Source organism: Hemitrygon akajei, chromosome 7 (genome assembly GCF_048418815.1).
Source record: "Hemitrygon akajei chromosome 7, sHemAka1.3, whole genome shotgun sequence".
Lineage (NCBI taxonomy): Eukaryota > Metazoa > Chordata > Chondrichthyes > Myliobatiformes > Dasyatidae > Hemitrygon > Hemitrygon akajei.
In genome coordinates this window covers 152,441,687-152,457,877 of record NC_133130.1, presented here as the reverse complement: position 1 = coordinate 152,457,877, position 16,191 = coordinate 152,441,687, and the positions used below count along the sequence as shown (strand labels likewise).

Below are 16,191 nucleotides of genomic sequence, written 5' to 3'. Positions count from 1 at the left end.
CCATGTAGCATCTATAGGAAGAAGCACTGTCGACGTTTCGGGCCGAGACCTTTCCTCAGGACTAACTGAAAGAAAAGATAGTAAGAGATTTGAAAGTAGGAGGGGAAGGGGGAAAAGGGGGGAAGTAAATCAATCAGGGATGGGGAAAGAAGGGGAGGAGGGGCATTAACAGGAGTTAGAGAAATCAAAGTTCATGCCACACTCAGGTTCATCTACTGTCAAGATGAAGCCACACTCAGGTTGGAGGAACAACACCTTATATTCCATCTGGGTAGCCTCCAACTTGATGGCATGAACATTGATTTCTCTAACTTCTGTTAATGCCCCTCCTCCCCTTCTTCCCCCATTCCTGATTTATTTATTTCCCCCCCTTTTTTGTTCTCTCTCTGCCTATCACTCTTTGCCTGCTCTCCATCTCCCTCTGGTGCTCCCCTCCCCCTTTCTTTCTCCCTAGGCCTCCTGTCCCAGGATCCTTTCCCTTCTCCAGCTCTGTATCCCTTTTGCCAAACACCTGTCCAGCTCTTAGCTTCACCCCACCCCCTCCGGTCTTCTTCTATCATTTCAGATCTCCCCCTCCCCCTCCCACTTTCAAATCTCTTACTATCTTTTCTTTCAGTTAGTCCTGACGAAGGGTCTTGGCCCGAAATGTTGACAGTGCTTCCTCCCAAAGATGCTGCCTGGCCTGCTGCGTTCAACCAGCATTTTGTGTGTGTTAGTTGGTGGAGAGAGGAGGTAAAGATCTGTTTGGTGGTAAGATCCCATTGAAGATTGCAGAAGTTGCTGAGAATGATGTGTTTGATGCAGAGGCTCATGGGGTGATAGGTGGAGCGGATGCAGTGGAGATGAAGGAACTGATAAAAGGGAAGACCATTTTTATGGAAGACAATTTGGGAAGTGGTAGAGTCAAGATAGCCATGGAAATCAATAGGTTTATAAAAGATGGCAGTAGACAGTTTGTCTCCAGAAATGGAGACAGAGAGATTGAGGAAGGGGAAAGAGGTGTCAGAAATGGATCAAATAAACTTAGCGGCAGAGTTGAAGTTAGAGGTAAAGTTGATTAAATTGATAAGCTCAGAATGGGTGCATGAAGCAGCACCAATACAGTCGTCAATGTAGCTCAGATTATTGTTATGTGATTAGATATAACTAAATTCTACTGATCTCTAACTTGTCACAGAATGTAGGAGCTACTAGTCAAAACAAACTCAGTTCACCTTCAGTGTATTCTTTCCAATGATCAATGACTTCACAGTGGAAAAATATTTGGCCCACAGATTGTATTGTCATTACAAAGCAGACTATAGGGAAACAGAAACAACTGAACAATTTTCAGTGCCCAAATTACAACAAGTCTCTAAAAATTTTCAAGCAATAATCATTGTTATGAAAAGTTCTTGAACAATGTGATCACTACATCCATCTATTGAACTTGAGCCTGAGAAACAATAATTTAGAAATACTGTATGCTTTTTTACATTGTTGAGGGGGGTTCATGGACACTCAGCTCTGAGTTACGAACTGTATCTCTCCATGAAATACATCATATATATCCTTGAAGAGGAGCTGGTTGCTTCCTGGTTGAACAAGGTACAAGCAAGTGTATGCCAAAATTAATGCTGAATAGCATAAGAGAAGAAGGGAAGAGATGAGATATCCCTGGAAAAACGGAAGGACATGGTGTTGAGAAAGAAAAGGAAATAAATTGTTTTTGCATTGATAATTTTGACTTACTAATGATTAAGATAATTAGAGCCTTAGTAAAGGTAACAGAGTGCATTGTAAACGGAATTAGTTCCATTTGTTAACATAATCCCATATTACATTAGCTACTGCAACTCTCAACATCAAAGACAAACATTACCTCTTACCAAATGATTTAGAAATACAACACAAGTCATTATTATATCTGTAATGACAGTTCACTACAATTTTCTCCCCAAGGATGACATTTTAAGCTCATAAACTTATCTGCCTGAACTTAGAAAGTACCATTAAATATCAACTGTATTTATTAATTTATCTTGTTTATGACTTGGGCCAAAACAGTGTCATGATGAAAGTCAAAGTAAATTGATTATCAAACTATGAAAATATCACCATATACTAGCTTGAGTTTTTTTCTTGCAGGCATTTACAGGAAAATAAAGAAACACAATAGAATTTATGAAAAGCTACACATACAGACAACCAATGTACAAAAGAAGACAATTATGCAAATAATTTTAAAAAAGTAATACTAAGAACTTGAGTTGTAGCATCCCTGAAAGTGAGTCTAAATTTTGCGCAGTCAGTTCGGTATTGAGATGAATTAAGTTATCCACGCTGGTTCAGAAGCCTGATGGTTGTAGGGTAATACCACATCAATAATGTAAAATTTTGATAAAATCAGATTGGTAGTCTAATAATGCTCACTATGTATGGAACTTTAAGGTTTGTGTACTTAAAGGTCACAGTGTGACTGAATTACTTAACACCTAGTTTGAAGACCATTTCTATTGCAATGTCTGTAATATGCCACTCTGTCCAACTTGTCAAGGATATTCATTGTCTTCATTCTTTTTACCTAGTCCCCCCATGACCGAAGATGACTTGTTTCCATTCCATTTCTGTGATTGTTTTCATGTCTGATGAGGGGTTCCTCATTCTCTTCCACTGGTGTGGCTGGAGGTGTCTGACGGAAGAGATGGGTGAGTAGCTTGTGAGGTACCTCATCACTCCACATTTCCGGGATTCAGGGACTTAAGCTTAATTTGCCACCACAACTTTAACCATTCATAATCTGGGGATTCCCAGGATTTCAGCAAGAGTGTGGTATTATTTCAAGGAAGCTTTTAGCATATCCTTGAATCTTTTCCTCTGCCTTTCTGGCCATCTCTTTTCATGATGAACCCTAAAATACAGGGTCTGTTTTGAGCATCTGGTGTCGGACAGACAGAAAATGTGATTTGCTCTCCGGAGTTAACCATGGGCAGTTGTGCACTCAGTGCTGGGTTATTGTGCCGGCAGCGGTCACTGATGTTGGTCTGCTTATCCATTCAGTAGATCTGGGGAGTATTTTGAGAAGGCAGCATTGGTGGAATGCTTCGAGTGCCATGCAAGAGGTATGAATATGGTTGTAGAATGTAACACACATTTTCTTACTGTATCTTACTCTTAAAATATATACTTGAAAACAGTATTGAGAAACTTTGAAATACATATTTATTTACAAATATATCTATAATTTTTTCTACAGAGCTGTTGCATACCTAGGCAAGATTTTGTCTTTTGATTTACTATTTCAGCAATTCTGTTCCTTTATTTCTAAGCGATTAGATTAGAAAAAAATATTTTTCACAATTTGTGTAGCATTCTGAATCATCTGATTATGATCATATGCAGTTTTATGGATCTATGCCACGGACAATTCACCATTGCAAATGAACACTATTGTTTTGACTTTGTGCATTATTACATTGTACTTTGTGTTTCTGTATGGGTGAGCTCACTGTAATCTTGTAGACAGCAAAGGTATGTAGCTTGTCTGGCTTGTAATAATTGCATAAACTGCAGCACAGAGTTTGCACCAGGGACTTGAAATTTTACAATTAAATTACATTTAACTTATATTACAAGTTAAGCTTCTGCTTTACAAATGATCATAACTGCTTCTGAAGTATTTGTACCATGCCTTAATGAAATACATATTTGAAGATTTACAAGTAATATCTTAAATGTGGCTAACTGTAATGGACTCTAGATATCCTGAAGTAGCTGAAAGAATTGCTGAACTGCAAGGATATTTTTGATAATCTTTACCCTAGATTATTAAGTTTACTAAGAGAATGATTCTTTACTATTGATTATGAAAAGAATTGTTCCACTCTTTTATTAAAGAGTGCTGGATGTTCCCTTATATCCACAACCCCCTCCCCATATTCTTCATCCCCAAGGTGGAGACTTCTAAATCATTACCTCATTGTTACAGAACTCTTTTCTTCTATGTTCAGTTACACAAGCTAATTTTAGTATTACTGCAGGTGGTCATCCAACCTTCTTTCTAGCGGAATACGCTTTCAGACACACAGATCATTGGCAAATAATACACAAATTACTGGAGTATCTTTGCAGGTCAGGCAGCCTCTATCCATAGAGGGCAATGAACTTTTGACATTTCAGATTGAGACCCTTCATCTGGTCTGATGGTCCCCAGGAAAGGTCAACTGAAGGTTCTCAACTGGAAAGGTTGACTGTCCATTTCCCTCATAAATACTTCCTGACCTGCTGAGTTTCTCCAGTGCTTCATGTGTCACCACCAGATACAAGCATCTATAGACTCCTGTCTCCGGATTTCTTGTGAGAATTTCTTCCGTTTTTACCATATGTTTTAACCTATATCTAAATGGTCTTGATCTTGCTTTACTAGAATTACTCTGATGCCAGCATTTAACTATATTTATCATACCAAGCATCTGCTGTAGTTACATAAATATTTCATTATAATCAAAGGAACACTTCTGAAGAAGTCAATAGATCACTTTTCCCCAATTGCACATAAGCACCTGACTGATTGTGGTCTGATTGAAGCTATTTCAAGTAAGTTTGGAATCCCCCTTGGAATCCTAAGAAATGACTCCAACCTGGCTTGCGCAGTTTGATTGGCGGCCCTTTAAAACATTTGAAAAATCTTGAAAGGTCAAAATTAAACATTGGCCTTGCCACTCTTGTCCAGTACTGATCCCAGTATCGATAAGGTCATGGTTTAGGATGCTGACAGAAAGAATGGGATCAGTACCCCATTCCAGAACCTAATCTAATGAACAATGTGGGACTTGCAGAGAGATACACAAAAAAGTTAAGGTAACAAATGTGGAAAACAAAATTTGGTTTTGCAAATCTCTCGTAGCTAATGATTAATTAGCCACCAATTGCTGAGAAGAATGTGTTGTGTAACCTAGAAATATTTTTAATTTCTGTGGTACTTCAATTCATATTTAAATTGCATGAACATTCACGTTCAGGGTAAATTTAATCTTATTGCTGATTACATCAATTTGAACAAGCCTTCTATATTCGAAACAAGCTCATCAACTTAGAGAAGTTAGAGTGGGAGAGGTAATCAAGGAACCTCAGACAAATTGCCAATAGATAGAATGATTATGGATGTCAGATCTGTGCTTCATCGCTCATAAAGCTCTGGCATTGGCTGGGTTTTGTTAAAACAAGGAGATTTCACCTTATTTGAGACAAACCATCCCTGTTAGACAAAAACGATCAGCCACTGTGAGCCTGGAGTAGTAGCCCAAAACAAATCACCTTTAGATAATGATAACAAGATGGGTAAAGCGTCCTCCTGCAGATAATGCTTTGCTTAGAACTTCCTGAATGTAGCAACATCTAATGTGATCATTTCTAATTGCTTATCTCATGAGTGTTTGATTCAGCTTCACACTGGACCTCTATTAAGTTTTATACACACAAAATGCTGGAGGTACTCTGCACCAGGGAAAAGAGTAAACAGTCAATGTTCCGGGCCGAGACCCTTCTTCAGGACAGGAATAAGAAGGTGGGAGAGGGGAAGAAGTACAAGGTGCTAGGTAATAGGTGGAACTAGAGAGTGGGGGGGATCAGGTTAGGTAAAGAGCTGGGAAGTTAGTTGGTGAAAGAGATAAAGGGCTGGAGAAGGAGGAATTTGATAGCAAGCGACAGAAGACCATGGAAGAGAAGGGTGAGAAGCATCAGAGGAAGGTGATGAATAGTTAAAGAGATGTGAGAAAGGAAAGGAGGAATGGAGAATAGTGAAGGCAGTGTGGGACAATTACAGTAAGTTTGAGAAATCAGTGTTCACTCCATCAGGTTGGAGGCTACCCAGACGGAATGAAAGGTGTTGCTCCTCCAACCAAAGTGCTGTTATTAAGTACTGTGCTAGTAAGCACTGCTCATATAAGAAACGCCTTTGAGATAGTGCAGAGGAATGACATTGGGGATCTGTGTTTAGTTTAACAGATGAATGTTGTGAACATGTTTTCCAAAGAACAATGAGAATTGCAATGTATAACATTCTGCTGACTTTAAAAATAAACTGTTCAAATGAAGACACCATGGGGCAAGGCAAAAAAATGAAAATGGAAATAAAAAGAATTTGACTGAAGTGCGTAATCCAGGATTAGATGAACAGATGATGTAGGTAATTATTATCTGACAACAGAGGAATTACAGTGGCTGCATACAGAGAGGATTGTATTACCTCAGCAACGTCAGGCTCAAATCAACTTAACTTTATCAAATAGGTCTCTGACAGGTGGAATAACAATATGTGATACTGGCATAGACAAAAATAATGCATCATCACATAATACAATTTCAATAGAGGAAATTAGATTAAGTAGATAATAAGGCAAATTTACATTGAAGTTAAATTTTACAGGGCTTTGTTACCTTGTTAAAAATATTGTTACTGCTGCATCACCTGTAAGTAAGGTAGTCTCACATAAATTCAAAATTTCATTTATCTAAATTATGACCCACTCCAAAATTTGCAAAAGCTTAAGCTAGTCAAAGCTAATTATAGAATTCAAAAGTGAGAATGATTTTAACAAAAAAATCCCCTTACAAATTTGCAGTATAGAAAATGACTATTAGACAAAATAAATTCACATTTGCAAATTAGGAGCTTTTAAGCTATATCAACATCATAATCTTCATCCAGCTGTGTTCTGCACCAACTGCAACTCTCAGAAAGCAGTTTCAGTACAGTTACAATTCTGGCAATGAACCAAGAGTGCGGAAGGCCTCCCAGATAAGGCTTGTTCACAAAAATCAATATGAATCTAAACTGTCTGCTCTCAATCATTAGCAAAGTGATGGAAGCTACCACCGACAGTGTTATTAAGAGGCATTTATGCAACTACAACTTTCTCACTGTTGCCCATTTGGACTTCACTAAGATGAGAGTAACTGCACTTAACAAGAAAGTAGCATTTGACAGAGGAGACAAAAGAGGTTGCAGATGCTGGAATCTGGAACAACAAACCATCTGCTAGAAGAACTCAACAGGTCAAGCAGCATGAGGGGAAGAAAAGGAATTTCTGGTATTGCAGGTTGAATCCCTGCGTCACTGCCATTTCTGCCTTCAAGGTGAGCCTTTCCATTCAAGGACTTCTGAATGACCTCTATTTGCTGAGGTTGATGGAGCTTGCTCTCGTATCTCCTCTGTTACTCATACTTTGGTTCTCATCCCTCTACCTCCAGCAAAAAGAGATCTTATGCAGGGTTTCAACCCAGGAAGTCAGCAATTCATTTCCTCCCGTGGATGCTGCTCAACCGGCTGAGTTCTCCCAAAGGATTTTTTGTAGCATTTGTCAGAGTGTGGCACAAATGTGCCATCTTAATACTGAAGTCAATGGGCACTGAAAGGAAAACCTTTTAGTAATTACAGTTATATATTGTACAAAGTACTTTGGTTGTAAGTATGAGAGATGCCATTAATCTAGCCACAGGATGATCAGGATAGGACAATAGGGCAATGTCCTTGCACCAGTCATATTCAGTTTCTTTATCAATACCTTTCTTTTCACTCTAAGATCAGAAATGGGATTTACCGTGATGATTGCACAATATTCAATATAAATTGCAGCTTCCCAGCAGGTGTTGAAGCTCTGCCTGACTACAGAAAGAACTGGACAACAGTTCCTCACAGGTTAACCATTGGCAAGTAAATATTCTTATCAAAATGAGTAAATGAGAACCAAATCACCTACTCTTGACGTGCAGTGGGATTACTGTTGCCAAGTACCATACCGTCAACACTCTGAGTAGCTTCATTGTCCAGACTTAGATGAGCTACATACAGTACCTCTAAAAAGCATTTACCCTTGTTGGATGTTTTCAGATTTATTGTTTTGTAACATTGAATCACAGTGGATTTAGTTCGGCATTTTTTGACTCTGATCAACAGGTAAAAACTCTTACGTGTCAAAGTGACCTAAATTAATTACAATATAAAACACAAAATGCTTGATTGCATAGGTGTTCACCCCTTTTAATATGACACACCAAATCATCATTTGGTGCAGCCAATTGGTTTTAGAAGCCACATAATTAGTTAAATGGAGATCTGTTTGTGGAGACCTGTGTGCATTCAACGTGTTTCAATTGGCTATGGTAAAAATACACATGTACCTGGAAGGTCCAACTGCTGGTAAGTCAATATCCTAGCAAAATCCTGAGGACAACAGAACACTCTAAGCAAGTCCATGGAAAGGTTATTGAAAGCACAAGTCAGGAAATGCATACAAGAAAATTTTCAAGTCACTGAATATCGCTTGGAGTACAGTTAAACCAATCAGCAAGAAATAGAAAGAATATGGCACATCTGTAAATCTGCCCACAGCAGGCCATCCTCAAAAACTGAGTGACCATCCAAGACTAGTGAGGGAGGCCACCAAGAGACCTATGACAACTCTGGAGCAGTTACAAGCTTCAGTACTGAGATGGAAAAGACTGCACATACAACTGTTGCCCAGGTGCTTCGCCAGTCATAGCTTTATGGAAGAGTGGCAAGCAGAAAGCCACTGTTGGAAAAAAAAACATAAGAATTCGCAGCTAGAATTTACCAGAAGACGTGTGAGACTCTGAAGTCAGCTGGAAGAATGTTCTTTGGTCTGATTAAACCAAAATTGAGCTTTTTTTCCATCAGACTAAGTGCTATATTTGGTGTAAGCCAAGCCCCACACCTCATAAAAAACACATCATCCCTACTATGAAGTATGGTGGTGGCTGCATCATGCTGTGGGGGACGTTTCACTGCAGCAGAAGGCTTGTGAAGGTAGAGGGTAAAATGAATGCAGCAAAATACAGGAAAATCCCGGAAGAAAACCTAATGTCGTCTGCAAGAGAACTGCAACTTGGGAGATTTCTTTTCCAACAAGACAATGACCCCAAAAATAAAAGCTAAAGCTACGCAAGAATGGCTTATAAATAACAAAGGTAATGTCCTGGAGTGGACATATCAGAGTGTACAACTCAATGCAATTGAGAATTTGTGGCTGGACTTGAAAAGGACTACTCACTCATGATCCCCATGCAGTCTGACAGATCTTGAGCAGTTTTGTAAAGGAAAAATAGGAAAAAAATGCAGAGTCCACATGTGCAAAGCTGATAGAGACCTATCCACACAGACTCAAGGCTGTAATTGCTGCCAAAAGTGCATCTACTAAATACTGACTTGAATGATTTGAATTTATATCATTTTGTAGAGTTCGGTTTTTACTTTGACACGGGAGAGTCTTTTTCTGTTGATCAGTGGCAAAAAAAGCCAATTTAAATCCACTGTGATTCAGTGTTGTAAAACAATAAAACATGAAAACTTATGGGGGGGGGGAATACATTTTATAGGCACTGTAAGTATCATGGCCTCTTGGCCTCAGGGTATGTGGAAGGAGCCACCAGAGGAAGCTGAAGAGGCAGATACAATTTAAAGACGCAAACATGTGGAAATCTGCAGATGCTGGAAATTCAAGCAACACACACAAAATGCTGGTAAAATGCAGCAGGCCAGGCAGCATCTATAGGAAGAAGCACTGTCGACGTTTCAGCCTGAGACCCGTCATCAGGATTAACTGAAAGAAAAGATAGTAAGAGATTTGAAAGTAGGAGGGGAGGGGGAAATCCAAAATGATAGGAGAAGACAGGAAGGGGTGAGGTGAAGCTAAGAGCTGGAAAGGTGATTGGCAAAAGATGTGCTGCCTTTATGGCAGTTATTTAGTTTATAATATTTTCGCGTAGTAATTTGTTAGCATTTTTTAGTTAAAGTTAGGATTGTTTAAATCAATTGATTTGTCTGTAATACATCGCGGCTGCGATGACGTCACATCCGGGTTCGCCGCGTCTTGTGGGGAATTACCGGTTTGAGATTCACGCAAGGGCGGGGGTCACTCACATGTGCGACCATAACGCTGACTAGGGTCTCTCTATGCACCAAAGACACAGTGAAAGCAACGCTGTAAGTCATTAGATAATCGGTATTTTGAGTTAAAATGTTAACGCCGATTCTGTTAAAAGTAACGACGGTCGGTAAGGTTTACCTTTTCGTCAGTTAAAGAGTCGGGATAGTTTGTATTGAAGTGTATCTAAAGCAGCCAATGGAGCAGCTAGATTCTGACTGTATGCTGCACTTTAATGTAATGTAGTTATTGTAGTTTTACCTTTGCAAGTATTCACAATGTAAATGTGATATTTAGAAGGGAACAAACACTGTACCAATCTTGTATTGTTTTTCAACAGTTTTCACCATGCGTTAATGTGAAGAGTGAACAGTAAATGGTTAATCTTACTGCGGTCTCGTTTGCATTGATTCTGGTTTATCTCGACGTTTACCTCGGCGTTACTTCACACCCGAGCGAGAACGTTACAATAGGAGAAGACAGGAAGGGGTGAGGTGAAGCTAAGAGCTGGAAAGGTGATTGGCAAAAGGGATACACAGCTGGAGAAGGGAAAGGATCATGGGACTGGAGGCCCAGGGAGAAAGAAAGGGGGATGGCAGCACCAGAGGGAGATGGAGAGCAGGCAAGGAGTAATAGGCAGAGAGAGAAAAAAAGGGGTGAATAAATAAATCAGGGATGGGGTAAGAAGGGGAGGAGGGGCATTAACAGAAGTTAGAGAAATCAATGTTCATGCCATCAGATTGGAGGCTACTCAGACCGAATATAAGGTGTTGTTCCTCCAACCTGAGTGTGGCTTCATCTTGACAATAGAGGAGGCCATGGATAGACATATCAGAATGGGACTGGGACGTGGTGAGGCGACACTTCACCAGTGAGTCGGCTGCTGTGGTATACTGCGTCTGATGCTCCTGGTATGGCCTTTTATATATTGGTGAGACCCAACATAGACTGGGAGACCGTTTCGCTGAACACCTACACTCTGTCTGCCAGAGAAAGCAGGATCTCCCAGTGGCCACACATTTTAATTCCATGTCCCATTCCCATTCTGATATGTCCATCCATGGCCTCCTCTACTGTCAAGATGTAGCCACACAGAGGTTGGAGGAACAACACTTTATATTCTGTCTGGGCAGCCTCCAACTTGATGGCATGAATATTGATTTCTCTAACTTCCATTAATGCCCCTCCTCCCCTTCTTACCCCATCCCTGATATATTTATTCCCCCCCTCCTTTTCTTTCTCTCTTTGCCCATCACTCTTTGCCTGTTCTCCATCTCCCTCTGGTGCTCTCCTCCGCCTTTCTTTCTCCCTAGGCCTCCCGTCCCATGATCCTTCCCTTTCTCCAGCTCTGTATCCATTTCGCCAATCACTTTCCAGCTGTTAGCTTCACTCCACCCCCTCCTGTCTTCTCCTATTATTTCAGATTTCCCCCTCCCCCTCCTACTTTCAAATCTCTTACTATCTTTTCTTTCAGTTAGTCCTGACAAAGGGTCTCGGCCCGAAACATCGACAGTGCTTCTTCCTATAGATGCTGCCTGGCCTGCTGCGTTCCACCAGCATTTTGTGTGTGAGGCAGATACAATTGCCTTGTTTAAAAATCATTTGGACAAGTGCATGGATAGAAAAGTTTTAGAACAGAGGTTCCCAACCTGACGTCCACAGACTCCATGGTTAATGGTAAGCCCCCTTGGCATAAAAGATGTTGGGAAACCCTGGTTTAGTAGGATATGAGCCAAATGCAAGGCAATGGGACTAACTTGGATAGACACATTGATTGGTATTGACTGTGCAACTCCAGAACTCTGAGTGATGGTCAGGACAAAGCATGGCCTTCCTGTAATGAATGACTTCACACTTTACTGTGCAGCCTCCATGTTGAAGCAGTGTGCAGGGTTTCACATTGCTGTGGGTTACTCTCTGTATGGCATTTCAGCACTCTTGAAATGTGATCTTATCGAATTTTGTTTACCTGGAAAATCATTTGCATCTGTAGAGTGGACGAGGGCCTAACAGGCCACACAACAAGAATGCTGTTTGTTGGATCCATTGGCCAAGTCCGATACCAACCTACCATCTGCATTAAATTACTCAGAATGCTATTGTTTTGCTTTGAATCTGAAACAAAATCAAATTTGCTTTATTCTTCCTCGCAAAAAAAATGTGAGTTTGCTTAATTATACCTTCCACTGTTAATTGTTCTAATCCCTTTTGATTAAGTAAATGTTGTGATTGGCAGGGCAAATAAATAACCTGCATTGACCTGTTTATATTGGTTCTTTTTTCATGCTCAACTTCAGCCTGAGCACAAATGTTGCATTTCTTGTTATCCTGAACCACCAAACATGTGCCAGTAGGTGGCGCACCTTGCACCTAAATGAAGGCAAGTCTTGACACAATTTATTATGTAAAATTTCTAACCTTCTCGCTTGATCTTTAGGTCAGTGAAATTGGAATGTTCTTTGCCATCTTCAAAATAAGCAGGTAATTGCTTTTGTGAAACACTTGCACAGCTTCAGTCTCACTGATTCCTTCCTCTGAGCAACATGAAGTACCGCTGGAGCAAGATACAAGAGAAAGGAATTAGCAATGCAGACTGTAGCATAGATCAACATGAAGTACAAATGCAGATTTATAATAGGAATTACGCTTTCTTTCACGTGGAACAGTTGCCCTTGCTGTTCTCCAAGTGTTCACACCAGCAAGAGAAATAAATTTGAAATCATTTAAAAAGAGCAAATTTATTTTTCAATTACTTTGTTGTTTAAAGGTAATTGACTAAATTAGTGTTGGAGGTGAATGCAATAAAAGGGAAAGAAATGCAAGACCGAGCTATTCACATCTGTATCTAAGCCCAGCTTTAAATCCGGGTGAAAGCAGAGGATTAAAAGTAACCTTTCATGATTAATTACTAAGTGCCTTGTCGATGAGCTGACTCAATTTTGAATGACAATTGGCTCACACACAATAATTAAAAATGTTCCTGTCTATTTCACGTCTGAAATAAATATTACTTTAAGGAGATCACGTAATTTTTCTATATTATAAATTGAATCCAAAATCACATGGGATTTATCTGAGGAAATAATCAAAATGCTGACCTTTTATCTCTGACAATATAACATTATTCCTGAGTTGAAGGATCTGGTTTGCCCCAGATATTGATGTGCAAAGTGTTCACTATCCTCATCCTACCTTGCCTCCAGCTGAATTTCCATTGTTATGATTTTATTGTGAGTTCCCTACTCTTTAAAGTTCATTGTGAAACACCTGGTGAAATTTGTTCCTCTTCTTATATTTATGATTAATGTGAAACCTATACATGCATTTGGGAATTGTCCTAAAAATATTAAAGGACAGTCCCATTTTGGCATGACTGACCCCTCAGCCTTGAAGGATTTCTTGGTAAGCATGTTTCCTTGAAGCTGTGTCACACTCATAAGGCTGTTACATGAGAGCAGATGAAAATCAGTCAATTAGTCAATGTGCTTCACAGACTTGAGGGATAAAATGCAAACAATTGAGCAACAAACCTCCCCACAGTGACCAGAGGTCTGTAATGTTATCAGAATGCACTGAGACACGGCAAAAATATGACCAGTGATCTGGAGGTTTATTTACAAGGCAGCACATTAAAAGTACTTATATGATAGATAGATAGATAGATAGATACTTTATTCATCCCCAAGGGGAAATTCAACTTTTTTTCCAATGTCCCATACACTTGTTGTAGCAAAACTAATAACATACAATACTTAACAGTAAAAAATATGATATGCATCTAAATCACTATCTCAAAAAGCATTAATAATAGCTTTTAAAAAGTTCTTAAGTCCTGGCGGTTGAATTGTAAAGCCTAATGGCATTGGGGAGTATTGACCTCTTCATCCTGTCTGAGGAGCATTGCATCGATAGTAACCTGTCGCTGAAACTGCTTCTCTGTCTCTGGATGGTGCTATGTAGAGGATGTTCAGAGTTTTCCATAATTGACCGTAGCCTACTCAGCGCCCTTCGCTCAGCTACCGATGTTAAACTCTCCAGTACTTTGCCCACGACAGAGCCCGCCTTCCTTACCAGCTTATTAAGACGTGAGGCGTCCCTCTTCTTAATGCTTCCTCCCCAACACGCCACCACAAAGAAGAGGGCGCTCTCCACAACTGACCTATAGAACATCTTCAGCATCTCACTACAGACATTGAATGACGCCAACCTTCTTAGGAAGTACATTCGACTCTGTGCCTTCCTGCACAAGGCATCTGTGTTGGCAGTCCAGTCTAGCTTCTCGTCTAACTGTACTCCCAGATACTTGTAGGTCTTAACCTGCTCCACACATTCTCCATTAATGATCACTGGCTCCATATGAGGCCTAGATCTCCTAAAGTCCATATGAGGCCTAGATCTCCTAAAGTCCACCACCATCTCCTTGGTCTTGGTGATATTGAGACGCAGGTAGTTTGAGTTGCACCATATCACAAAGTCCTGTATCAGTTTCCTATACTCCTCCTCCTGTCCATTCCTGACACACCCCATTATGGCCGTGTCATCAGCGAACTTCTGCACATGGCAGGACTCCGAGTTATATTGGAAGTCTGATGTCTACAGGGTGAACAGGACCGGAGAGAGTACGGTTCCCTGCGGCGCTCCTGTGCTGCTGACCACCGTGTCAGACCTACAGTCTCCCAACCGCACATACTGAGGTCTATCTGTCAAGTAGTCCACTATCCAATCCACCATGTGAGAGTCTACTCCCATCTCCGTTAGTTTGTGCCTTAAGATCTTGGGCTGGATGGTGTTAAAGGCACTAGAGAAGTCAAGGAATGTAATCCTCACAGCACAACTGGCCCCATCTAGGTGAGAGAGTGATTTGTGCAGCAAATACATGATAGCATCCTCCACTCCCACCTTCTCCTTATACGCAAACTGAAGAGGATCCTGGGCGTGCCTGGTTTGTGGCCTCAGATTCTGTATTATCAGCCGCTCCATGGTCTTCATCACGTGCGACGTCAAGGCAACAGGTCTGAAGTCATTCAACTCCTTTGGTTGTGGTTTCTTCGGTACCGGGACAATACAGGATGTTTTCCACTGTCTGGGTACTCTTCTCTGCTCCAGGCTCATGTTGAAGATGCGCTGTAGTGGTTCTCCCAGCTCAGTTGCACAGGCCCTCAGTAATCGTGGGGAAACTCCATCCGGTCCAGCCGCCTTGCTGGTACAGATCTTCCTCAGTTGACCTTCCACCTGTGCAGCCGTAATCCTGGGCATGGGCAAGGTCTCCTGTGAGTGGCTATTTTCCTGTGAGGGAAGTAAGCCTGGTGTGGATTTCTCTGTAGATTCCCCAATCTCTGTGCCAACTGTCTGTAGAACTGTTATATTGTTTGAAAAGCAGGTACACATAAAAAGTCTGCGGACCAATATAATCGCAACAATTGAGTCTCTCAGAGTTCAAATTATGTCCCCATTGTGAGAGGGAGAAATGGGTTAGGCTGGCCAACAGGGTTCTGGTGAAGCTGTGTAGGCCAATCCCCTGTACAGTGTATACAATGGATTATAGAAATATTGATGAACTCCAACCACACAATCACAATTGGATGATGGATGTAGGAGGTTATCAATGGCTTATGTCCCACTGGGAGCTAAGGGCCCAAGAACAAGAAGTTAACAGATGAATAAATCATAAAAATAAGAGGATTGGAGAGTTTACAGACCAGTCCTTTCAGCTGACCTTGCCCCTACTAAGCATAACAACTATCTTCAATAATCCGATTTGCCTGCATTAGAATATCCATTAGGGCTTTTACTATTCAAGTACTGTCCTAATACCACCACCACTTCCTCTGGTATCTTGTGTCAGATAATCACCACTCTCTATATGAATAATCTACCACACAAATCTCCTTTAAAGTTTTCTCCTTTCACCTTACATCTCTTCCCAAAAGCACTGGACTCCTTGCCCTAGGAAAAAAGGTTCTGACCATCGTGTCTTCTCTATTTCCCCTCTTAATTTTATAAACCTCTTCAAGGTCTTTGGTGTTCTAATCAGAATATAGCATGCCTATCTAATGTCTCCTTATATCTAGAGCTCTCCATTCTAGAGAACATCTTACTGAATCTTTTCTGCATTCTCTCTGTTGCTAACACAACTTTCCTGTCATGTGGTGACCAGAAAAGTACACAATATTCAAGGTGCTGTCTAATCAATGTATTTTCTTCAACTGCAGCATGATATCCCCACATTATATTCAATATCATAGTCTATGAAATCAAGCAAACCTAA

The 16,191-nt window shown here is 40.5% G+C and overlaps 1 long non-coding RNA gene across 1 annotated transcript in view; it reads right to left on the bottom strand.

Moving 5' to 3' along the window:
* The window catches only part of LOC140731034 (uncharacterized), an 81,760-nt gene extending 67,758 nt beyond the window's left edge, over positions 1-14,002 (bottom strand). The window contains exon 1 of the long non-coding RNA XR_012099721.1: positions 12,342-14,002. This is a non-coding gene — a long non-coding RNA (uncharacterized lncRNA). The remainder of the gene's footprint in view (positions 1-12,341) is intronic.
* Between the last annotated feature and the right edge of the window lie 2,189 nt (positions 14,003-16,191).